At 36.2% G+C, this 26,895-nt stretch overlaps 1 long non-coding RNA gene across 4 annotated transcripts in view; it reads right to left on the bottom strand.

The window, feature by feature from the left end:
- LOC115938625 (uncharacterized) overlaps positions 1 to 26,895 on the bottom strand; it is a 547,961-nt gene that overhangs the window by 346,890 nt on the left and 174,176 nt on the right. For all 4 annotated transcript variants that reach the window (XR_014149294.1, XR_014149295.1, XR_014149293.1 and 1 more), the window contains exon 2: positions 2,006 to 2,067. This is a non-coding gene — a long non-coding RNA (uncharacterized LOC115938625). The remainder of the gene's footprint in view (positions 1 to 2,005; positions 2,068 to 26,895) is intronic.

Here is a 26,895-nt window from a genome sequence, read left to right as displayed (position 1 = left end):
GAAATGAGTGCAATAGAAACATGGCATGAGGTACTAACATCCAGTTCGGATTACATATTGGTTGAGTAGGACAAGTAGCAAGAAATCAACTAATGTCTGCTACGTGTGGTTTACCCACTCATATTACCTCATCACAGCCATGTCTCCTCTTTGCCATCAGTCAATGGGCTGGGAGCAAAATCAAACACTGACCTGAGCTGAAATGTACTCCCGATCACAGCCATGCTCCCCCAGGAGCTGTGGGATAACTGGCTTTATGCCAGGAGAAGTAAGCTTTCCCTCATTTCTGCTCACTAATAACCTTTCCTCTCTTTTGTTTGGATCTTAATGACCTAAGCCCTTCACAAGAGGTTCACCTCTTTTTTTGGGGGGGGGGACATAAACCCAAAATGGCAGATAACCCAAAGAAATAAATATAATTTAGATGTAAAATAAAATCTATCTACTAGTGTGTGTATACATGAATGTGTATCTCACTGGCATGCACCAGATTGGACTAAATGGCAGGAATTTCCCAAGGGAAGATAACCTCCAGATACTGCTACAAAGGCTTTATTCCCCACAGTCTGCAAATTATTTAATTTAAACACTGCTTGATATGACTCTCTGAGGAGAAGGGTGTTTTCCCAGATCCATTTTTAATTTGTTGGTGTGTATATATGCATGTGTGCATATAGAATTGACCTGACAAACGTATTCACTCCTTCAGAGAGTCTAAGCACAAGCTTCTGATTGCACAATCAGGGGCTTCAAGTTGCTGTCTAAAAGTAGGAAAATGATGAAATATATGTGTAATTTCTTCTCTTTTTTTGGTATGAAAAAATAGGCAGAGGTTCAGCTGTTTATAGGCTAAGGTCCCCATCCTGGACATTTTCCATTTTCTTGGGAGACATTACTAAATATTTTTTAAAATCATGTGCGTGTATGTGTGTGCATGTGTGTGTGTGTGTGTACCTGCACCACGATTAATTTCTCACAGTAGAAAATGGTCACATTCATTGATGAATTTTACTAAAGCAGGAGAAGCAATGCAAAGATTAAAGAATCAGTTTTCATCAGCATTGGGTAGTGCTGTATCATGGGCCAGAGAGATAATTTATAGCATTCTTTTAATCTTTCTCCTCCTTCCACTAAGCTTACCTTCTACTGCTTTTCTACTACATATTAATAAGGAAAGATACCCAGTGAAACAAAACCCTGAGTTTTGTTCACTTCAAGATCAACTGTCTTAGGTTAATGCAGGTTAGGTTAATGTCCTTTTATGTATTTTGCCAAACTTCACCCTGAAAAATCTTGCTTTTTAAAAGAGTATATAGGTCCCATTAAATTCAAATTAATTTCTCCCCTAGACAGAATTTCTTTACATAAGGTTCCACAGAAGGGCTAACCCCACCACAAATACAAACTTGGGCACATAGGGTCCACACTGAAAAGTCTTGTTATCTTGGCTAAATCAATTTAAAAGCAAATAAGCATTAGGTAATAATTTCAATATTAACTTATGCTTCTTACTTCTTCATCACAGCAAGCTAAAGTATGTGAACTCCCTTTCACCCTTCACCTAGGCTTCCTCTATTCTCTCCCTATGTGGTGCCCTCCACACACAAGTAAAGTGACCTCCTTCCTCCTACCAGCCTAGTTATTTATTGACATAAGCTTGCATTCTGGGGCATTATCAGCTTAATGCATAATTCAAAATCTCTCGGTTGTGGCCTGCACTTTTGCCTTATCCCCTGCATTCTGAATGAAAGATAAGGGGAAGTATTTCCAAAGTGGGCCCACAAAAGCACTCCCAAACATTAACATTGCCTCCTTCCCCTCCCTTGCATGTCAGCCCTCCCCCACCCCTCAGAAAACTGTGCACCTTGCAGCTCACACACACACCCACAAAGGTATCTTACTAAGAAGAAAACAAACCCAGAGATGGTCTTAAACTTAGCTGAGTGGGGACCCAAGAACCTTTGGGATGAAAGGGTCCTTAAAGTGGAAAAACCACAGTTATTACCTTAACAGTCACATTCTAGACTGGCAGCCAGATGTTTTCAGCAAAGCAATACTTTCAAATCTCTGTAATTCAAAAAAAGAAACACCAGCTTTAGAATTTTTTTTTTCCCAGTGGGGCAGTGGAAGCTCTGTGTGTGGTGGAGTGGGAGAGAGGAGGGTGAATGGGAAGAGGGGGCAGATGGAAAAGGCTTCTTAACATGTTGGAGTGAAGGAGAAAGAACCCAAAAGGAAGGGAGAGAGGAGGGCAAGGCAAAAGGGAACGAGAAAGGATGAAGGGTTAGGGTATAAACTGATTGGGGGACAGGAAAGGGAGAGAGACAAAAGTTTGAGAGGGCTTCAAGATCAACTGTCTTAGGTTAATGCAGACAGAATCAATTCAGTAAAAGTGGCTCAAGTGATCTTTTTCCCATAGTGAATTGACTGCTTCTGATTGAATTGATTAAATTAACTAGTTATATATTTTTTAAAGATGTGTGAAGAGAGAAAATGAGTGCATAAGCCCACCTGCAAATACACAGACCAGTAGCCTGTATGCTCGATTTGAACACATTAAAAACTTTACAAGCATAAAAAAAAATACACACACACACACTATCATATGTATGTTTGCATATGCGTGTGTGTGGAACTGTTGAATTTTGTCAAAACTGCTGCTGCTGTCCTCCAGAATATTCGTAAGCATATACAATATACATACATACATTATTCTGAGCTGTGTTCTTTCTATGGTCCAAAAATTATTTGTCTTTTTGGAAAGCAGTTTATCCTTGACAGAGTAAGTATGCTGTATAATGCATCCAGTACAATTTGTCAGCACCATTTTTAAAAGTAAGGTTCACCTCCCTTAATGTACTTTTGTCAAAGTCAGAATATATGATACTAAAAATCGTAAGGTCGCCAATATCATTGGACTTTTTACTAAATATGGGCTTCTAGTAGATGGCTTTTTAGATGCATTTCGAGTCCACCAAGCAATAATTCCTCCTTTTTTATAAACATAAAGACATGAATTATTAAAAAATTAAAGACATTTAGAATAATGGTCCTCTATATGCAAAGTATTTATTTCAACTTTCATCATTCATAGTTTATTGCATTGATTTTTTTTTCATCAGCTTACTTAGTATTAGGCTTCCACTGAACTCATCAATAAGAAATGAATTTTGGTAACTTTCAAATTCACTATATTACTTTTCCTTTTATTTGTAGTGAATTTTTCTTCTCTCCATGGTATTAATACAATAAGTCAGTCATTATTTCTTTATGTTTTCCCTTCTTTCTTTAGTATTTCATTTCCCTTTAGCACATCTTGTGATCACAAAGAAAACAGAGACACTTATTTCTTTTAACAGTTGAAATTGCGCAAGTGATTTAGCTGTCATTTAATTTGATTCCTCTCTTCTGTCTGTGGAGAAATATGTTTAATGTACTGGAAATTATGTTAATAAGAAAAAGCATTATCTCATTTAATGAAACAAATATACAAATATTTCAAAATAAAATAAAGAGGCAATCTTCACTGAGAAAAATGTCTCTTACGGTTTGCATAAAATAAACAAATGAGAAAAAAATCATGACTACATTGAAACACTGACAAAAATTATGCCTACATTCAAAAGGGGACAGGAGGCTTGGTAACTGAATTACCCTCAGTTTAATCAAATATTTTTTTGAAAAATATGGGCACATATTAAGGATCAAATTATTAATTTTATATTTCCAATTACTTAAAGAAAGATCACTTTATTTTTCTAGATGGACACTGGGTTTTTGAAAAGTTTTCTTTGTATTTTTCTCTTCTATTTCAATTGGTCTTTCAATGATTGCTATTGCTTGAATTAATAATTATCACCAATCTCAATGAAAATATGACCCAACCCATGTAACTATAAGAAAGGTTAGAATTCCTTTGATTTTGCTAATCAAAACAGAGTCAATGAACTCATTCCAAAGCTTTTATATATTAAAATTTATCTAATGCACAAAAAGGTTAAATAAATATTGTTAGTGATTTGAGCAAAACTTGAAGCAATTATGTAATAAAAGCATGACCACAGTAACAGAAACACATAATTAGCAATTTAATTACTGGCATGAAAACAAGCTAAAGATGTCAATAAAAAAAATCTTTAGTGACAAGCCGATTTTATTCTCTTTACTGCAATTTGTGAGAAATATTCACCACCTGATGAGCAAAACCATTTCTATACAAAATACCTACCCCTCCACACAGTAAAATACCCAATTTAAAATATTTCTGATTTCATATCATTGGCATAGTGAATCATTACATTTTCTCCCATTTAGATTAGCACTTTCTTTTCTCTGAAAATACAATATTTCCAGTCAGCAAGTAAAGAACATTGTGTTTTTTTAAATGAGTTAAAGTAGCAGGTGTTCTTTGTTTCGATTTCATTTTTTTTCCAGCCTCAATAATGTGCTTGACAGAAATGCTTCCCTGTATATGACATTCCAAATATCCTATCTTTTCTCATCTTCTAAGTTTCAGCTGAGAAGCACACATAAACCATGGATTGTTTTAAAAAGAGATAAATTACAACTATAGTAGAAGTAGTCAGGCTAATTGGATATTCCTCTAGGTCTGTCACAATTTCTTTTTCCTCCCTCGTATTTGTATTTAGAGTTTTAAGGTGGGAAGTAAAGGAATGATATGGTCCACCTTTATTTTTTCATCATGATCCCAACTTTCTGATTTTAAAACAGTTCTAAACTACTTACTTTAAAGTGTTCAATGAATGCTTACTACCTTATATGTCACTGGTATTTAACTAGTAGCAGAAAACAGATATCTCAAGATAGAACCATACTGAAAGAAGCTCCATCTTATGATAAAAAGTGAATCATCTTGGCTGGTGCTCAATAGCCACTTGCACAAGCCGGGTGCATGGAGTGAAATCCTGAAAGCCAGACTTGCTAAGAAATTCGTTCTATAAATACCCTTGGGGCATGATGGAATACACTTAAAAAATAAACTCCGGCCACTAAGAACATAACAAATAATAATTCTTAATAACATTGCCTTTTATAATTAACTTACTGACTCTAATCATTTTGACACATAGTTCTAATCAGATATCCTAATTAAATATTTAATTCTTGACAGAAGAGTATATAATACTCAAAGTTTCTAAGGAAATTGCAAATGCTTTAAAAGGTACATTTTACTTAGCTATAACTTAATAAATGCAACGAAAGCAAATAATTGGGAGATGACTTTTTGAAACCTCTTGGCTAATGTACTGGTTACTACAACCATTCATTTCTTACATATATTTGGATTCGAGGTCCCTTATTTCCATAAAAATTCCCCTTTCCAGTGAGTTTTTGATCACTGTACATTATATTATATATCACCACCAGCTTCTAGGTTTCTGTTTTAGCCATAAACCTAAACTTACCTGGAATTTTTTTAAATGTCATCATCTAGGTTTGAAACTCTCTTTCCTTCTACAGGTACAAGTTGTCATTAATAAATATGTTAATTTACAAACGTCCATGGAAGATCGCCAATATTAGCCATTATGGAAGATAGTTAAGCAGTGGCACCTGCCTTTGTGAAGCTTACAGTCTAGTTAAGAAGATGGTGTGCCCAAATGTAATGCTGCCTCATAATTCAAGTGTAGTTATGATAAATACCAAACAGCTGATAAAATAAATACAAGAAGGTTCATAGAATAAAGGGAGCATAGTGTCTTTGTGGACAGACCCCCTTTATAAGTGAGTACCAGGGAAAGAATTTTATAAAGCTTTAAAATGCATATCTCATTTGAGCTAAAAGCTAAACAGCCTCTCATAGAGGTGAAGAAACTGACACTCAAAGAGGTTAATAATTTACCCAAGCAAACATGTATTCAAATGGGAACTCAATTACAGTTCTGTTAACTCTGAGTTCAGGGCATGAAGAACACATTTGAGATGGAGGAATGATCAAAGAAGTACATCAGGTAGAGAGGAATGGAAGGGATTTGTGAAACATGTGCGGGACAAAGGTGGTTTGCTTGCCTCGGGAGAGCAACAGGAACTGTGAGTGAAAGATTGGAAATAAAAAAGTTGGGAGCAACGGAAAATTGGAAATGTGTTCTCTAGGCAGTAAGGAGTCTTTGGTAGTTTCTGAACAGAATGATGGCATGATGAATGCAGAATGAAGCATGAACTGAAACGATGAGAGAAAAGACAAAAAGTGAATGCTGTTGATTCTCCACTCAGACTCCTTTACCAGAGGGCAGCCATCCCCCAGCTGCTGGGAGTATTGGCTGCTAAAGCCCTTGGCTGCCTGCTTTTCTACAGAATTGTCCCCAACCTTGAGGACCCACTTCACTGGAGGGGTTAAAAGACCCTCTACGATCAACCCATACAAGGATTGCCTGAAATGGGAGATACAAAAGCCAGCTCCTTCATTTTAAGGGGCATCAACTTTGCAGGGCGAGCTGGAACTAGACTCTAGCTTATACCACATGCATCCTTGTCTCAGACTCTGCCTGTAAGGAACCTGACCAGAGAGGAGGCAGTGAGAGCCTGAACTATCTTCCTCTCTCTTGGGGGAAGAATGACTCATGATGTTAACAGGAGAGTGACAGCAGCTTTATCCAACTTATCCAGAAAATAATCGGTGCACAGGAAAAGCAACCAGAGCAAACATGAAGCCCATCTAGATGTGTTTTTGCTTTTCTGGGCTCCTTGGCTTTAATTGTTCAAAGAATGAAATTTGGATGGCATTGCTGGGGAAAAGTTTGTAACTCAACCACTCTAGTCTGCACGGGAGATACAATGAAGCCTCCACTTTGAGTGGAAATGGGGGAAAAAGAAAGCGGGGATACTATTTCATGATAGTAACCCACTAGAAACTTTGGCTTTCCCTGTCCAAATCTCAACTGAGTGTTGCACAGCTTAGTAAATCATTAACTTCCATTTCTCACAAAATGGGAAACGTTGGGCTGTCTGCAAAAAATACACTCTAAATTTAAATCTCTCCAAACTGTGGAATGAAAAAAGAAAGTAATATTTTATAATACTAAGAAACAAAAAAAATTAAGTTTTCTTCTTTAAATATAATAATCAGATTTCTTTTGCACCCCAACATAAATACGACAGTACCTTGTATTCTTATACAATGCGTTGATATTCTCAATTACACCATTTAGGGATGTTAAGTATTATTTGTGTCTAGGTGAAATTTCTTATTCTTCTCTAAATGAAAAAAAAAACAAAACAAAACACCCTGGTGCTATTTAGGATGATTATTTGCCACAAAAAGAAATGAACTTTCAGAGCATAAATTCTAAGATACCTCACAACAGTTCTATAATGAGGGAAGGAAGCACAGAGGGGAAGGGGGAGAGAAAAGAGAGGAACAGGGATGACCCAGGGGAGAATATAAAGATGTTATGACAAAACCACAAAACTTCATGAGCTAATATGGCTTGAATTTTCTTTTCTTCTTAATGAGAATCCTTCAGTTTTCATGAGAGATTTCTTTAAAACAATTGGGATCTGGGGCGCCTGGGTGGCTCAGTCATTAAGCATCTGCCTTCTTCGGCTCAGGTCATGATCCCAGGATCCTGGGATTGAGCCCCACATCGGGCTCCCTGCTCAGCGGGAGGCCTGCTTCTCCCTCTCCTACTCCCCCTGTTCGTGTTCCCTCTCTCGTTGTCTCTCCCTCTGTCAAATAAATAAAATCTTTAAAAAAAATAAAATAAAACAATTGGGATCTAATATTCAATCTTTCTCCCTCTTTTCTTATATTGATAACTACCTGAGAGCCAATCTTCTTCTCCTATCATGGAGTCTGGTAACAAATGTATGCTCAGAACAAACGTCCTACTTGTGCAGTGGGATCAGATGATTGTTTGTAAAAATTAATAGAGATGTCAAAGAGAATGTTAAAACTCAACAACAGTGTTCTCAAACTTGAGCAAGCTTAACCTGGAGAGCCTGTGAAAATACAGATTCCTGGCCACACCTTTAGCATCTTGGATTCAGTAGATCTGAGGACAGGCCAGATATCTCTCAGTTTAGCAGGCACTATGTGTCATTCTGGTGCAGATGTCTGCAGACCAGACCTTGAAAGCCACTCCTCTAGTGATCTCATAGTAGGCTCTGAACCTTCCTTATGTGTAGGTCATAATCTCCCTTCTACAAAACCTCTTCTCGAGCCTAGATGCCTGGGTTATGGTGATGCTACTAAAGGAGAGACAGAATCTAAAAAGGGAAATTGAGTTTGTTTTGGTAGGGGAAGGGGGACTGGAGAAAATGAATTTGAAATTGGAAGGGTATAGTTTTAGGTACTGTAGGTTTGATTGCTCCTAAGTTACACACAAGGAATCACGAAATTCCTTGCTTTAAACAATGATGCCTATCTTGAAATATACTCCCGTATGGAGGACCAGTCAACAGAATAAAAGACAACCCCTGAGCGTTGATGTTGCCCTTGAAATACAGCCACCAACTTCCCCTAAATAAGTACTGGTCCTTAAATTAGATCATACTGTTTGGAGATTAAACTTAGTTGTCAGATCAGTTTTGAGAATGGAGTCTAATTATTTACAGTGATGTATTTAAAAATTGAGTAACCTTTGCCTAAATGCACAAAAAACAACACATTTGTTTCTGACTTGTTTTCTCTCAAAAAGAAATACTCAGAAAAACATATTTCACTTTCCTTTGGGATAAGGTAGTCCCTCTTTAGCATTATGTAGAACACATGATTGTGCATTAATAGGGATGCTCAGTTTCTCTTATTTCTCAGAGTTTCTTAAAATAAACATTAGAGGCCACTAAAATGAACCCCAATAGTAATGGCAATGATGAACATGAAAGAGGCAAACCTTAACACATTTAAATGTAAAGACAAATTAATAGTAGCTGCTTCCCCCAAACACTGTCTATCTCTGGGGCAAGTATAATGAAGCTGAAAACTCAAAGGGCTGGCATACTGTGGGTTGTGTGGAAAGAGGTACCATGGAGAAAGGTGCTTTTTTTTTTTTCTTTATTGAATGTAATCCAACAAAGATTTGGCAGACTACATATTTAAAAGGTTGGGAATGCTTGCAGAAATTGATTCATTCACACTGTTGTGAATCATTTATCACACACTTCAGAGAGTTTAGCATCTTAGTCTCTGCCTCCCACTTCCTAAGAAAGGCTGTTAATCAAAATGGAAGACTCATAGAGGCAGCCTTGGGAATGGGACAAAAGGATGAGAATGAAGGCGCACCATGTGGCACAATTTTCTCCTCTAAGGGCAGCTTGGTCTTTTTTGTTTTTCTTTGAGGGTGGAATGTTTAATGCACCTAAATTAATATATAGATTCTCAGACAGGGGTCATGCTTTTGAATGGGCTTGCGTCAAAAAGTACACTGCCTATTTCACTTAAATGCAGCTCTTCTTCAAATTGTAAGATTATGGAGTAAAAAAGAGCATAATTATAAAATATCTAAATTAAATTACTTAAAAAGCCTCTGTATTTGTAAAAATCTTGTCATGATTACAAAAGAAAATTAAGTATCTTTCTTTAAAGAAAAAAATTTTATATGCCATCTTAACACATTTTTTAAAAATAATAAATTTACTAATCCAGTGATGGACTTTAGACCAGGACATTAGAAACAGACCATGTAAAAGCTGAAGTTCACACATATGCACATACATGAAACTAACAATTTAATAAAGTCAATAAAATTTGCTATATTTCTTTTATTTTCAAAATGCCAGTAAATTTACTAGTACTTTAAAAATAAAAGGTGGTAAATTACCAGTTACATAAAATGTAAAAGTGACAAATTGCTAATGGTTAGGATTGATAAATGATGTTTTCAAATAATTAACAAAAAAAAACATAGTAAAGAAAAAATACACAGAGTAAATATGTATTTACTTTCAGAAAGATGGACAAAAACAAATGTAAACATTTATAAAACCAAAGTAAGATGAGCAATAGCACTGGATGGGATCCGGAACTGTACTAACCACACCTCGCATCGAATTCCTCATCCACTATGCCACAGCCACTTTCACAAGGTTACACTCCTGAGTATGCGCCCTAGCCCCAGAAAGGTTTTGCCCCACAATTACAGCAATATAATAAAGATGAACATCACATTCATCTAGGAAAAAATAGTAATAGGAAGGGAAAAGCAAGGAGGAGGAATTCATTTTTCAAGTATCTGCAAAGAACACACAAATAATCCAAATAACAGCTCATTTAAAGGTCACTTACATTTGGTTTTAAGATGCATAATATACCTACTGATAATCCATTTTAATCTATCCCTTTGGTAGACAGAAACAAAAGTAATGAGAGACAAATTTACTGCTTTGTCATTTGGCCCAAAGCAGAAACTGTGATCCTTAATTCTTAAAACACTTCTTTCATGCCTTCAATACATGAACCTAAGTTCTTTACTCTCATAATCAACCACCCTATTCCTATCACCATTTTAAAGACGATGATGAGGGGAGAGAGTGGGTGAGTAACTCCTCCGGCTTTGTGCATTCAAGGCCCTGTCTCAACAGTTCTTGTTCTAAATCAAAGGCAGGGAGAAGACATTCAGGGCAGTCATTGTTTTCATATTCAACTTGGTCAGAGCTTCTGTTCTCAACCCTCGGTCAAGTGCCTCATTCTCAGCGTAAGTAGGTTAGAAATTGAATTTCATACTATAGATTCTCCTTCCCTCCATGTGTGTAATTAATTTTCATTTGTGTAAGAGTAGCAATCTGTGACTAAAAAAGTGAACGCTGAAAAAGTGATTCCTGTACGACTGAGGACGAACTTGTATGTTGTTTCATTTTAAATAGTGGTTCTCAACCCTGGCTGCACAATTAGAATCACCTGGGGAGCTTTTAAAAAAATCCTTGCCCAGGCCCCATCCCCAGAGATGCTGACTTAATGGGGTGGGGTAGGGTGGGGTCCAGGCACTGTTTTTTTTAAAAGCTCCCCAGGTGATTCTAATGTGCAGTCAGGGTTGAGACCCATTGATTTCACAGCCTGACTACTGCAGCCAAAGTAGAACTATATGAGGAGGCAGGAAGTTGATTTCTAACCTATGGTATACAATGGATTTACGCTGGTAGGCAAGCGGATCTTAGTTTACAAGCAATAAAATGGGAATAATGATGTATTACATACCAAAGCTAAAGAATTAAATTAGAAGATTTTTTTCTTATCCCTTTTAGGTATGGGTTTACCTGAAGCTCCAGGCACACATTTTGATATCTTAGAGGAGAGGAAGTGAAACGTGAGTATAAAAATAAAAGGATATTATTAGCACCAATTCTTGAAAAAAAAAAAATGTTCTCCAATTAGACATGGGGAACAAATGTATTTGATAAATATATATTAAAAGCTAGCTTAGAATTATTTTTAAATTGCATTTTCTCAACATCTCATTTCAAGTTCACATTTACTTTCATACAATTTGAGATCCTTGGAGGCAATGAGGTATTGTTATAAGATGGATGGATTCATCTTCCAACATATTAGGATAATGACACTGCCCATATTCAGGCTTCAACCTTTACCTGAGAAATTTCTGCGCAGAAAAAAATCCAACCCTGAGAGACATGTGTCAAAACTTAATAATTCAACTTCTCAAGGAAAAAGTTACAAAAATATGATAGCAGACCACCTTTTTTTTTTAATTTTTAAAGAAAAGTATTCCGAATAGTAACAACATTCAAAAGCATTTTCACTTCACTGATGTTTTTCAGGATCCCAGTTATAGCACGGTGTTAACAGCAGCATGGTGAATGCCTTAAAGTAAAATCAGTAGGGCAGATATTTCATTAAAACCTTAGATTCCTTTTTAACTCTAGTGGTAGGATTGGATGACATGATAATTATGTTATATAGAGATTTATTACATTTTGATATCAGGCAACATCCCTTGGCCTATATTTGTATCTGTTATATATCTGAGGTTTTCACAGAATGCAAGACTAGTACAAGAGTGATGAGGAGCTCAAACACAATGCTTGACCTAAATACATTATGTAGCACTGGGTATCTGTTAAATAGGTCAGCCTGGGCTCTTAAAAGTTATGCAAAACTTATTTCTGCCACACAGGAGATATGTCACTAGTCAAGCTGTATAAAAATCAGCTTTCTAGGCAGGAAGAAAATGCTCCTCATCACTGGGGGGAAAAACTCTTTTGCCATACATAAAATGTCTTAAATACTGTACTGCTCTCGTCATATGTCTTTAGGCCACAGAAAGTAATAAAAGCAATGAGGCTGATGAAATGCTAACAATTCCAGGATTCATTTAAGTGGATAGGAATTCTTTGAGCAGTGCCACAGAAATTTTTATTCTTCCAGCAAAAGCAAATGGGATTTCGAAGGTGCACAAGTCTTAGCTACTAAACCAAAGTGATGCCTATTGTCACGGGATGCAGACCAGCTGACGGCTTTTTTTAGCAGTGACGAAACATGGAAAGTTCTCTCACCAGGGCTAAGGTGGTTCCACCTGTACCTCCACTCCTACTTTAGTCAAAGCTGTCTTGTTCTTGGTCAGTGTGGCTCCACTAGCTGTCTTAGGTATACAAGACATTATTTTAAAACATCAAATAAATCGAAGGCTCACAAAACTCTTCCCCGCTCAAATAAATAATACGCGATGGTGCTAAGGTTTCTGCCTGACCACTAGGCACTAAAAACACAGCCAGTAGTTCTCAAAGGGTACTACCAGGGATCAGCAGCATCAACATCAACTGAGAAATTGTTAAAAATGCAAATTATAACCACCTCCCGCCCCGGAGGTCCATGAATTAGAAACTCTGGAGTTGGGGTGAGGTGATCTGTGCTTTAACGGGCCTTCCAGTTTGAGAATCCCTGAACTGAACTATCATTAACTTAGCTTGAGAATACACATAACAGTTTCATCTTAACAAAACAATTCTTAATCATCCTTAACAATTAGGGACAAGAATCAAGGTAAAGAATATTCTCCATCCTCATATTAGCCAACATCAACCTCTTCCTCCAAATAAATTTTTATAAACAGTGGAGAAGTGCAATGTTTATAAGGGGTCCAGAACCCTTTCCAACTTGAACTTAAAAACTCTCTCAGGACTTTTCTGCTTCTGGAAATACGAATTATGGCAGTGCACTTGTTCAGAAGAAATAAAGTATGAGGAAAATAAAAGCAAACTTCAAATTACTCACTAATCATATAGTTTAACCCTTAGGGATTAAAAAAATTCTACGGAAGTTAATAAGGACATTAATTCATAGTAATATTCCATTTGTGGGCATTAAAAAAACAAACCAACAAACAAAAACACTTTCTTGAAGAGTGACCCTTCACAGGTAGGCACTCAGGAATATAAATTGCCCAAATCCACATAGATTAATGAGCATAATAATAAAACACTGTTCGCGAATGTTTGGTCCTGATCAGTAGCTCCTACATGCTAAAATAAATACTTCTCACTGAAGTACTGAGATTTTACCTCTTAGCTTATTACCTTCCACACACTCTTCATAGGTTTAGTTTAATGTATTTGAGTTCCACTTCCGAGAACACAAACTCTTATGATTTTTGTATGATTGAAAGACATTCATTAAAAAAACAGGAAATGAAGTATATGTAAATTTGAAGCAAGCTAATGAAATAAATTTCTTTAAAGAAAAAAAAAACCCTATCTGTTCCCGGTAACACACTAAAAACAAAACTCAGAGCAAAACAGATCGAAGCTGCTCAACTAAACTGTAATACGCTCTGGGAAACGACATCCACCTTATCCCATACACCTGTTTGCCAACAGTGAGGCAGCAGCAAAATCTGCATGAGGAAATTCAAAGGCAAAAAGTAAACAAGCTTCTTCATTCTGCATTATCACACTAGACTCTAAAGCAGGTTTTTACTACTAGCTTCTTGCTGATATACTGAACTTCACGGAGGTTAGTCACATACTGCAGGTAGCTTTTGAGTCAAAGTCAGTTCCTCTGGGACAAGTGATTATTTTCTTTCTCTCTGACCTAGTGAATGCAGCAATGCTCCACACATACAGTATCTCTGCCCTAAAGGCATTTATGTCCCACCACCTTACTCCCTCATGCTCATAATAATGCTAGGCAAAGTGACAAATATAAGTCTGCCCTTAGTTTGCATATCGAAAACAAAATACATACAATGCTGCTGCTGTTTTTATTGCTTTGTTATTTCATCATTATTCACCACAGTTCTTGCCTTCATTTGCAGAGTTTGGATTTTAATGTAATGGCCATTCAATAAAAATGTTGCTTTTAAGGGTTTGCATATCATCCCATTTTCTCTTCAACCCTTCAGCAACCATATGGCAAGCAATCAGGTCTGCAATCACTAGGTCCATATTATGTAGAGCATGATTTCGGCATTATGCTATTACCCATCTGTTTCTGTAGAAAAAGACATGAACCCGTGTATAAGAGGTCAGTGGTTTCATTGCACACTGTATTCCAGAAATCTATCTCTGTTCACTTGAGATCACTTTTGTGATTTACTCTAGTCTCCAGGCCAGACTTTCTCTCCCTCTCTCCTTTTTTTTTTTAAAGAAATACAGACTATCAGCACAATTTGTCTGTCTGCCTATTGTATAAAATTATTTGTACTGTCAGAGTAGGCACTTAAACTTTCTTACTTAAGGATATTTATCCAGAGATTCTGCACTTAAAAAAAAAAAATGTGGGCGGCGGAGAGAGGAGAAATCAATCTCACCTGATTTTACATTTTTAACTGTCTACATAATAAAGATGACAGGATTTTCAGGCAGAAGCAGACACAGAAGAGAAAGTTCAGGCTCCAGCCTCCAATTTGAAGGCTCCTGGCACCAACCTAGACTAACCAATTCTTCTGGGCTTAGGGAAAGATTCCCACATGTATATATGTATATTTTATATCTGTATATAAGCCTGCCCTATGGGTTCACATACATAATTTTTGAATGGTAGACCCAATTTGAGTGTTCAATGTTGATTCAGTGGAATGCTTACTTGTGTATTTCATAGTTAGAGCACTTATAATGAACTTCAAATGCAATGAATTATGCCTATGAAAAGACTCAAAGTTTGGAATTCCTTATATTATAACAAGTCAATGACTTTGTTAGGTAAAACTTGCTACAAAATACTTCCACTGTCTTTTATACTGGTTCAAGCTATTATTGGTTTGAAATTGATTTAGGAAGCAGGATAGGAACACACCAAATGGGTATGAAGCCCCAGGCACAGAATCTTTTTCGAAATCAATTTTGAGGCCATCAGGAGTGACTCAGAGCAGATGTGATTTTCTGCCCCATCCAGTGGTTCTCAAACCCAGCTACATGTTGGAATCAGCTGGAGATTTTTTAAAATTCTGATTCCTGGGTCCAAAGATTCTAACTTAATTAATCTGGGTACAGCATGGACAACTGGATTTTTAAAAGCTCCCCAAGTATTTTTACTGTACAACCCAGCTTGAGAACCTCTGGTCCAATAAGACATAATTAAATAAAGATCATCTTACTTCACTATTTTAAAAAAATTCAGTGACAGGGTAGGGTGTAAATATTGTAAAAAATAATGCAAACTGTAAAATGTTCAAGGTATAACAAGGCAAAAAATTACAGGCTGACAATCATCAATTATAAAATAAATGCTACTCAGTGGCAGAAATAATAGAAGCAATACTTCTATATAGGTTTGGCCTACAGTTTTACCTATAACTTTTAAGAAACCTGAATGCCATAAAACCTGCATAAACAATGTTAATGCTGGAACTTTAGTAAGATACTGCCAAATTTAATTAAAATTCTATAATTAATGAAGATAATTACAATGTAATAGTTGAAAAAAACTAAAGCCAAATTGTTCAGTGTTTATTATATACATACTAATAATCATTCACTTAAAAATTATACAGAAAAAGGCTACATGTCCTTTTCACAGAAAACTTCTATGACCATAAACTCTTAAAGTTTTGATACATGTTGTATTTTGAAATTAATATTCTTGAGGGCAAATAGTTTGGAAAACAAAACTGAATGATTCACAGGTTTTTAAAAGATAAAGTTTCAATTACATTAATGTTTAACACGACTGGCTACAAGCAAGAAAATCTAGAATTAAAGCTGACTCCCAGAACTTAATTAACTCACAGAACTGAATCAGACGATATATGGGTATATCAGAAGTAGGTTTATACTGAGGCTGTTGGGATTCTTTTTTAAAAATACCCTGCCCACCCTGACAACCAGCTTACAAACAAACAAATAAATAAATAATAGATAAATAAGAAAAGCCTACGAACCCTTCCTGATCTGGAAGAGCAGAAAGTACCAATGAGAAAATTGTAGTTTCTCCTCCTTCCCCCATCTTCAGACACAACTTCCTTCACTGCTGTGCTTTTCCCCAAGGTTCATGCTTTCAATCTCTCAACCCTTCTCCACACATCAAGATCTATCACAATTCATCCAAAGAGCAGATGCAGGAAAATAATTAAAATGTAATGTCACTCAGACGATCTCTAATATAATCAACACCCAAAGGCTTAAATGGCTGGAACTTGAATCGCAGTGTTCAAGTACTAAGTAAGGTGGAACTGTACCAGGGCATGGTGAAAACATACCACTAGGTAGACTAACTCCATCCTCCCGTGTCCATGGTCACAGCCACCCACAAAAACACCTCTTTATGCGGAAGAAGCAGTTTGTAGGACTCTCCTCTTACTGGTGGATGTGCCCCTGTCTATGCTGAAAATGACAAACTCAGCCATCTCACCTCTGTGGGGTGACATCAGCACATAAGGGAAGTTGATCCATCAAGATTCTAGTGCAGCATTGTACACAACTACCTAAGTTACTGCTGTCTTTCCTTTAGGTATAGCTTTCAATGTTATTATTCCTTAATCATTTACTCTCTATTAGAATTCACCCTCTCCTGGGCATGCCCCCAAATGCAGGAACTGGCTGAATCAGTTTGGTTAAGAGGAAATGAGCAATCCACTTTTCTTAGTGGTGCAAAAGAGTCACTATTCATCCTTTCCAGTGTCACTCAGAATGGAAACAAAATGTGTTGATTGATTATATGTTGATATAATAGTCATTATTCATTATAAGAAATCATTTCCAAAAGTGAGTTGAACTGGGTTACAATATAGAACATACACACAATAAGATTAAATCATTTTAAGTACTCACAGAGAGAGAAGGAAATATTTCAGTTGTGAAGGTGAAAATAGTTGTCAAAAAATTTGGCCCTGTGCTTCCTAACAGTTAGGAAAAGAGAGAAACAGTGGTAATTTATATAAGCTATAATATCATAAAGACAGGAACACAACAATTCTTTAAATTATACAAAGATTTTTCTGGACCTAAATTTTAGAAAGCTGCCTCATGGGCATATTATACAGGTGGTATTGACGAGCATAATGGGCACTGTCCTCAACAATCTCTTTATTGCAAAAGAAGACACAGCTACTAGATCTCTCTGCATGGATTTTGTGTACCCTCCTCTCCTTTGGCTTCTGTTTCTTATTCGTATTTTTTCTTCACCTTTATTTCCAACATATCATTATTATGTTTGGTTTCTTTATTATTATTACCTTTAAAGTATTGTATTACAGATATTTTATAAGCCGCCTTAAATTTTTTTGGTAACAATGCAGGCGATAGAAAGTAAATAACTATATTTTTAAAGAGTTAGTGAAGAAGTCCATCAGGTTTGTGATCCAACACTTAGCTGGGACTCTTGCAATTCAATGTGAGATTCCTGGTAATCCTGTATTGCCATAATGTAAGTGTCATCATAGAAACATAACAGTCAAGAGTCTACGCATCAGACTCCAAGACACTGCTTTTCAAACTTTAATGTGCATGCGAGTCACCGTTAAAGACAAAAATTCTGATTGAGTAGTTCTGGGTTTAGCTCTGAGATTTTCCAAATGGAAATAAGTAATAAATGGTAATAAGCCCCAAGGTAATGTTGTTAATACTGCTAGTGTACAGACAATACTTTGAATAGCAAGAATAGACAGCCAATGATGGGCTGCACTTTCTAATCAGGGCACAAGTATTCTACATTGTTAACTAGAAATTCACAAGGCTGGGAAACTAAGTGAACAAGTAGTTGAGTTTCATTTTATTGAGAAAACCCAGCTATATAGACTCTGCATGCAAGTGAACTATTCATCTGCAAGTGCTCTTGGCTATATGTGAAAAAAGCTCGTGTCTCAAATTTCACACATCGTTAGTCTGCCTGATTGCTAATAAGTGTTAGCTGTTTACAAATTTTGTCTTCAGTCAACTGAGATAGTAAGCATCTTGAGGACAAACACTATGTTTATATATCTCTGTTATCCCCCACTTCTCCCAGCCAATAGTAATTACAGGTGTTTCAGAAATAAGTGTTGGTTGTAATGGAAAGTCAGTCAACAACCAAAATATAATGATATGGCCCTACCCTGGGTGAGTCACAAGCAGTATTCAAGTTTGAAAATCATTAAAATCTTAATCTTAAAAGTGTCAAAACATTTTAAGGACAGAGATTGAGTAAAACTGGGAGTATAGAGCTGACAAAAACCACATCATATTTGAATTTCACGATCTATAAATGTTGCTCAAAAAGCTGTCCATTCATTCATGAATTCATTAAAACATTTATTGAGCACCTCAATGCTTATAGACTGTTAAAACTGATTGAAATAAGGTTGACAAATAATTAAAATCCCAAAAGAATAAAAATAAAGCACTGTGTTAGTCTGGGTCTTCTGAGAAGCAGATGCCAAAATGGGATTTTAGGAGAGGCAAGGAGAGCCCTTAGACCATGATGCAGTTTGAACATGAGGGAAGAAGGGCTGGATAGAAGCTTCCTAGACTGCCCTGTTAGGAAGGTTCAGTAAGCCATGGGGAGTCCTTGTGCCAAAGTCAGCTGTCAAAGGAGATCCAAATGTCCCAGAAACTGGCCTGACTGAGTACGTCACCCAAGCTTGGTGATAGCTTGAGCCATGTAAGAGGCATGGCCTTGGAGCAAACTCAGAAGTGGATTGCAGAGCATTAAAGCTGGGGACCTCGGTCAGTTGTACTCCCTGTAGTTGCAGGTATACCCTCATGGCTGCCGCAGGCACTACGTAGATGATGATACACAAACAAAGCTACTAATGGACTTCTGACACATTCAGATGTGTGAATAGATATAAAGAATGTTCTAATTTGATACCCACACATGAAAAACATAGTGAAAGTGTGGACATGATATCATCAAATGTGTGTGTAACAGTCAATACACTCATTAAAACCATCTGTACCTCAATATAATGAAAAAATATTAATATTCTATGCATTAACAGATTCCTCTGTTCAGATTGTATCATTTGAGATTCGTGAGCCATTTTAGATACTACAGGGTTCTATCAAAAGAAAAACACACACATACATAGCTTAAACCAAGTTAAATACTTAGCTCCAAATCTCTGTTCTACTTCATTTATTTTTTTGACTATATAGTCAATTATAATCCTTCTGTTTATCTTAGAGAAGTGGTACTTTACTTGTATTTGTGTATGTTTAAAATTGTCCAATGTAATTTTTGTATGAATTTCAAAATAGACTCAAAGCTGGAAGAACTTAAGATGGGTTTTTATTCACTATTTTTAAAATAACATAGTTGTTTATTATTTTCTTTATATATACCTACCAGTCACCAATTGAGTTAGGATGAATTTGAGAATATTATATACTTAATACTTTCAAAATAAACCTGTATTACATTGATTATAAAGTCTATTTGTTGATATCTGGTAAAAATTGGTAGTTTTATTTTTTTAGTTCTTCTAAAAGTCTTTTGTATATGAGCCCAATATTCTATTTTTTGGCAAAAATCATGTATAATTCCACACTCTCTGATCACAATTTCCCAGTTCAGTATTAAATGCACTAGGGGACATTTTAGCTTCGATTTGTTATACCAATCAAATTTTATAATCCATTTCATTTGGTTGCCTGCATTGCCATTCTGTGGCCAGCCATGAATCAGCTTCCCCTGGGTACAGATATGATTGCCCAGTTTGATGTTCAAAAGACTCTGGATGAGCACATTTTTGGTCCCTTGGATTGTCCATTCTCATGCCCAAAGAGGTACACAGCAGGTTAGGAGGGCACTGTCGTAGCTAAACTGTTTGATCCCTGCTGCTGTTTCCCAAAGATATAGAAATAAAAGATGCCTCTGGCTCCTCTATTATTCCATTTTGTCTTGTTTTAAATGTGATGGCCTAACCTTTCACATAAGCAGCAGGGAACTTTGAACTTTTCAGAATTCATTTAAAAATATTCAGCTCAGTATTTGTTAATGATATAAAATTATATCACCATACAATTTACCACGGACCTACAAAATATGAAATAATTTACAAGACTAAAAGAATCTTTTTCCTTCCAAACCTGGGAATAAAACTTCAAGAGAAAAAAATCTCTCAAATAAGATCTCAAGATATTACAGTCAGAAATGGAGAAAGCATATGTCAAAATCCAATTCTTTTGGGAAGAGGTCAAACTCCAGAGCTAGGAAAATCTGACACGTTTTTCTGTGATTAGGTCATATGAGAATGCTTGGGGTAAGGGAGACAGAGGAAAGTCACATGGAGTGTTACATCCTTGCCATTAATAAATGTTTGCCACATTTATACACACACACCATACATACATACACACATATGTATGTATATTGTCTTTTCCAACATTCTGTGCTCATCACAATTAAATGTTTCAGGGGGTGGACTCAGAAGCCAAACAGTCTTAGCAACAAGATTATAAAGGCTTCCTATTTGAATACACCAAATGCAAACCGGCTCTTGAAATAACAAGGGAAAAAGAAAAAGAAACAAAAGAAGGTAATACTTAGGGTGACAGACCCAAAATGCATTACTGTTTCTTGGAAGAGAGGTTCACATTTAATTAGCTGTAGTACGTCTTTATAACTCATATTAAAACAAAAAAAATGAAAAAAAATCAACAAAAGGTTACACTGAAGAGATTCTCAACTACTAATCAATGTGGTTATAAATCTAATTTGTTACATCAAATTTTACTGTTCCATACTCATGTAAATTTACCACATCAGAGTTCTGCACCAAAAAAAAGATCTATTTATTTAAGGGATCATCAAGTTATAACCACATAATTCCATGATTATGCTCTTAAACTTTTGAAAATAACTAACTCTCTTGGGACTTTTTAAAATTGACATGGAATGATTAAAAAAATAATAGTAACAACAACAGTAACAACAGTTGTACAACATTAGCAACAACAAAACATCCCTCTTAAGAAAAATCTTGGACTTTGACCACTTAGATATGAAAGGATGGCAAACATGTGGCATGTCTGTTGTCACTCCACTCTCCTATCACCATGGCATACATTGATAATCAATAAGGAGGCTCTTTCAACTAATCTCAGACTTATCTCAGAAGCCTCAATATAGCACCAGAAGCAGCCACTGCCAATCAATAGGATTTGGCAGGTGATGTTAAACCTCTTTGCCGTTGCAAACTTAAAGCATGTATTTTTTGGAATGCCCAGTTTAGTGTATATATCTATCTACAGATATACATATATAGATATAGATATACTCCTTGATATTCTGTGTGTGTGTATGTGTGTGTGTATGAGAGGAAAAGAGACAGAGAAAGTCTCATATGCCTAAAGTCATTATAAATTCTACAGGGGCAGAGACCATGCTTCTACTACTCTAGCACCCCCCTGGGCATCTAGCACAGTGCTTGGCTCACATTTGTTAATTAATAAATATTTGTTGACTTTTTATTAAAAACAAAACAAAACACTGGGTCTCCCAGTAAGGTTCTTCTTATATCTGTCACAGTTTGCTTGTTTGATTACAGCAATATATTATGACCCAACTGAAATAAAAATTAAAACTATGACACCCAAAAATAACTGGAATGTTTGAGTGAGTATAGAAATACTGGTCTACAATCTCCCATCTGCAACTCTGAAAACAAAAAGCTCTGAAAGGTTTTTCATAACTCATATGGCAGCAAAACCAGACCTGAACTAATTTCAAGGAGATTATTTCCAGTCTTTATTCATCCCACTCAGTGTGAATATTCATACATTGCAATGCAGAAATATGAATGTGTTTGATTATAGGGTGCTGCCCCAGACCCAGCTGGAGGTATTGCATAATCTGCGGTACATGCACCATATTACCTTTCTAAAATAGAAAATTTCGAAATGCAAAAATACATCTGCCCCAGAGGCTTTGGGTAAGGGACTACAGACCTGCATTTATGGACTTCCTGCAACTCAGTCCCTGACCTATTTCACAAATGAGCTACATCACTTAGTCTAATTAAATAATTTTTAAAGAAGAGACATTTGAAAGAGACAGTGTTAAACAAATCAACTTTTATGCCACATCTGATATTTTCATATTATGAAGTGTTGATGACATGATGAATCTAAGCTGCTGATCCCTATACATTGGGAACTTATTTCCCATCATTTCTGCTTAAAGGCATCTGCAATCTATGTACAGCCACTGGGAATTTCACACTCCCTCTACTGGATTTTCAGAATAAATCCCATGTGAAAGACTGATTAAATCAAAGTAGAATTTCATTTAAACATATATAACATATATAAAGATATGTGACAATATATATAAACATATATAACAATGCATATCGTAATAGGTTTCCCTCATCAATGTTCCCTTGATGACCTGGCTTCACTGAAAATACTAATATGTACATATGAAAGAAATACATCTTCGTGAATTATTTTTAATGTCATAAATATAAAAAGAAACTTCTTTGAACCGTACAAAATACAAAAGAAGAAAAAATCAAAAACGTGATTTTCAGTTTTTAAAACCAGAAGTTGTATGCAAATAACATTCAAAGGCATTTAACAGGGTCCCTTTAAGCTTGCAGCATTATTCATTCAGCCTTTGCCAAATGCTTCCCTTTTTACATGAGTTTGCCACCCCACAGCAATGCAGTTTATTGTCGTGTGTGATGGGAAACAGACCTGTTTGTGCTGTCACAATGGCCAATAAAACTGAGCTGGAGACTCTTCATTTTAAACCTAAAATAAATAACTAGATTTCATTTAAACCTCCCTGTGTGAAGCGCCGCAATCTTCCCATAGTCCTCGCGTTAGCTGCTTTTAATACCCAACTACTTAGGAATCACGAGAGTGTTGGAGTGTTTAGTGACTCTGATCCTCCCATCAGTAAACTGATCTGGTGATAAAATAGAAAGGGCCTTGTACTATTTGCATTTTTACTCAGTTTAGTCACAGATCACAAAATAAATTAGTAAACTGAGCAACAAGGCTTCTCACTTGTAAAACCCCAACGTTTTCAAAGTAATCATCTATGCTTAAATTCACAAATTCCTAAAAATGTAATAATTTCCCTGTAAACGAATAAAAATAACAGTGCTACAGTATCCATTTAGAATGCCCTCCATGCCAAAGGCCCTGGACTGTGTTTGAATTTGGAATTTAAAAAAAAAAAATACAATAAATGTATAGGTTCTGTAGGTGAATTTTCCTGCCATCTCCCCCGCCTGCAAATATTTAGAATGCATGATGGATGGGGCACCTGGGTGGCTCAGTCGGTTAAGCGTCTGCCTTCGGCTCAGGTCATGATCCCAGGGTCCTGGGATCGAGTCCCACATCGGGCTCCCTGCTCAGCGGGAGCCTGCTTCTCTCTCTCCTCCCTGCTCATGCTCTCTTCTCACTATCTCTGTCTGTCTCTCTCTCAAATAAATAAATAAAATCTTTAAAAAAAAAAAAAGAATGCATAATGGTGGTAGGGGAGAAATTAAGAAGGGGACTCTAATAACCTAGCAGATTAATCAGCAGTCAAGTACACTCAAATTTAAATGGCCACAGAATAATGTCACAGGCAAGGTCTCTCAATCCATGAGAGAATCTGGCTTAGATCCTTTTGCCAATGTGACAGCCCAAACAGGTTTGCTCCTTATCACCTAAGACAAAAAACTCTCTTGCTTAGTGATAGCAAGCTCAGGACGAGTGCTATAAAAATTTTAAACTCAAAATATCATTGCTTTCCAATAGATGCTGAAGTGACTCACAAGGACACTCACATTTTCATTTCAGAGTAGAAAACTTGGTCAAGGATTTTGGAGCAAAGACTATATTATTGAGAGATATGCAAGAGTTTTCCTGTCTACACAGTGCTTTAGGCAAGGTCTCATCTCACAGTGGCCTTCCCCCATGTAATATTTAGCTTCTCTGTCTTAAGGAGAGATAAAGAAGATGTCACCACCACTGAGATTTTAACTGGCATCCTGGGGAATTTAGGTTTGCAAATCCTGAAACCAAAGCTCCAGAACTTCAGTTCTTTCTAAAATGGAGGGCTCTTGAGTGGAATTAAATCCAGACATCTGTGGTAAGAAAGCCCAAGCCAAGCCTTTGGACCACCTAAGCTGAGTTAATTATAATATACAATAGCAACAAGTACAAAAGCCGTGGGTTTGCCCCCAGGCTATGCAATATCTTTATCAACATCACTGCAAAATGAAATGCACAACTTTGAGTCTTTTTAACAATGGCTTCAGGTAACCATAAAAGGTAATGAAAAAGCAAGGTAAGCAAAAGAGAGGGGGGAAACGCCAATACCCAAACTCTTTGACTTTGGAATGTCCAAGTTATTCTTTTTCAACCAGAATCACTGAACACTAGAAGCAAGTCAACAATGAACTTCATCAACTGAAATCCAACTATCAGGCAGAAATAGTGTGTTTTTATTGTGCTTGGTTTCTACCAATGGTTGTGAATTATCAAACATGCCACAGGGAACAAGGAACATGATCTAATAAATATGATACAAAGCTGCCATGAGCACAAATGACTGTGAATAGCTGATGGTTTTATCGGTAACTACTTTGTTTTTTAATAACCACAGTTTTAAAATATAATTTACTGTTGATTTTTTGAAAAAGAGCACTCAGAGTTAAAAATAAATAAATAAATCATAGCAGGAATGTAACCCTAGGAATATATTGTCTGGTGAGGTATTTTCTTTATGTGTCATAAAAATAAAGATGAAAAACTACCATTCCTTGAGTTTGAAACACATTGTTTCTGAAAATGTAATATGATTCCGCATTACCTCTAAAAAAGGGTGCCAAAAAGAAAAAAACCAAACAACACAAAAATCCCTATCTGATTTATCATAATACATCCCTTCCTGATGCTAATCTCATTTCTTCACTGTGATACTCCTCAATAATAGTGGTCATCTAAGTACTGTTAATCCTTTTAGCAAGCACTAATAATTATGCATTAGTACAAATAACATTAAAGCCTTTTTTCAAATAATTACATATATAATGGATGTGTCTTTTAAAAGTTGTTTACAGCTAATTAACCAATGAATAATTGTTTTCTCCTCCTGAAACTGGGAAAGCTTATCTTGGAGTCACAGTTAAAAATGCTTTTTTCCAATTTTACAGATGTTGTTAGCAATTAAAACTGTTAAAACACTATTAAAAAGAAATTCTTGTATTAAAGGGCTTACTCATTCCAGTTGTTGCAGTTTCTTAGCTACTGAATCTTTTAAAAATCATTTCCAGTTTGAAAGGGCACTGGTGGCCCAAACACAGCAGACCTCTCTCTAAATAGTTCAGCCCCTTTAGTATCGCAACACCGTGTGCTTGTTGCTATATGACTAGTTTAATTGTGGGCTGTAATAAAGGTCATAATTAATATCCCAACACAGACACTAACAAACAATTTTAAATTGCCAGCATAATCAAATGATGCAAACATCTATGAGCTACAAAAGTTCATTGCCGCAACTGACAATTTCTTAATTGTATTCAGTCATTCATGGAAATTTTATTAACATCGAACTGATGTATCCTGCCCTTACTCTGTCACAACACCAGGGATCTAATTTCATTATTTTCCACAAGATTTGCTTGACTACTGCCATGATTCTAATATTGCTTTAGTCCAGATGTTTATGCTATTTAAATTAGGAAGAAAAGGCTTTTGGGTAAACACAATTAAAGAAGTTTTTTTTCAAATTTAGTTTAACAAACTTCTTTTAATTAATGCATATAGCTGCAATGTTGAGGCTTTTTCACTGGCTTTATGTTCATTTCCTACTGTGTGCAACATACATTGAGTGTACAGCTATAGCTAAATATAACCACCTTTTAATTTTTCACTTACATCTGAGTACTCATTAACATGAAAAATACAAGCACAGGACTGCACTTGCAACTTTAATCAATTTCCTGTGTGTGTATGTGTGTGTACAACTTGCATAGATACACACATACACATCACAAATACACAGAAACACCTATGCACAGAAAAAGACTCTAGACAAATTTCTCTGATACTTGGTCATCTTAAGAATCCCTTTTTTGCAAAATAACCCCACAGAAGTATGTATTATTCAATAGCCTCCCCCCACCCTCCCAATATTCTTTAAAATTGAATGAGATTTTCAATGCACTGAGAAGCATTTAAATAACAACAACAACTCTGTTAATGGATTACTTGGGGCAGTTTATCCGCATGGAATACGGGAAGCTTCTAGAACTCATGTCCATCTCACAGGAGCTGAGTTCTAACAAGATCTTTGTTCTCTTAGGCAACCATTTTCATTCTTTGGCTTCTTCATTTAAGTTATTATAATGACTCAAAAATACTGGCATGTTGGGCGCCTGGGTGGCTCAGTTGGTTAAGCGACTGCCTTCGGCTCAGGTCATGATCCTGGAGTCCCGGGATCGAGTCCCATATCGGGCTCCTTGCTCAGCAGGGGGTCTGCTTCTCCCTCTGACCCTCCCCCCTCTCATGTGCTTGCTCTCTCTCATTCTCTCTCTCTCAAATAAATAAATAAAATCTTTAAAAAAAAAA

The sequence above is a fragment of the Leptonychotes weddellii genome, chromosome 10, assembly GCF_054177405.1.
Source record: "Leptonychotes weddellii isolate Sample4059 chromosome 10, ASM5417740v2, whole genome shotgun sequence".
Classification (NCBI taxonomy): Eukaryota; Metazoa; Chordata; class Mammalia; order Carnivora; family Phocidae; genus Leptonychotes; species Leptonychotes weddellii.
The sequence above is the reverse complement of the archived record's forward strand: the minus strand, read 5'-3'. Positions and strand labels throughout refer to the sequence as shown.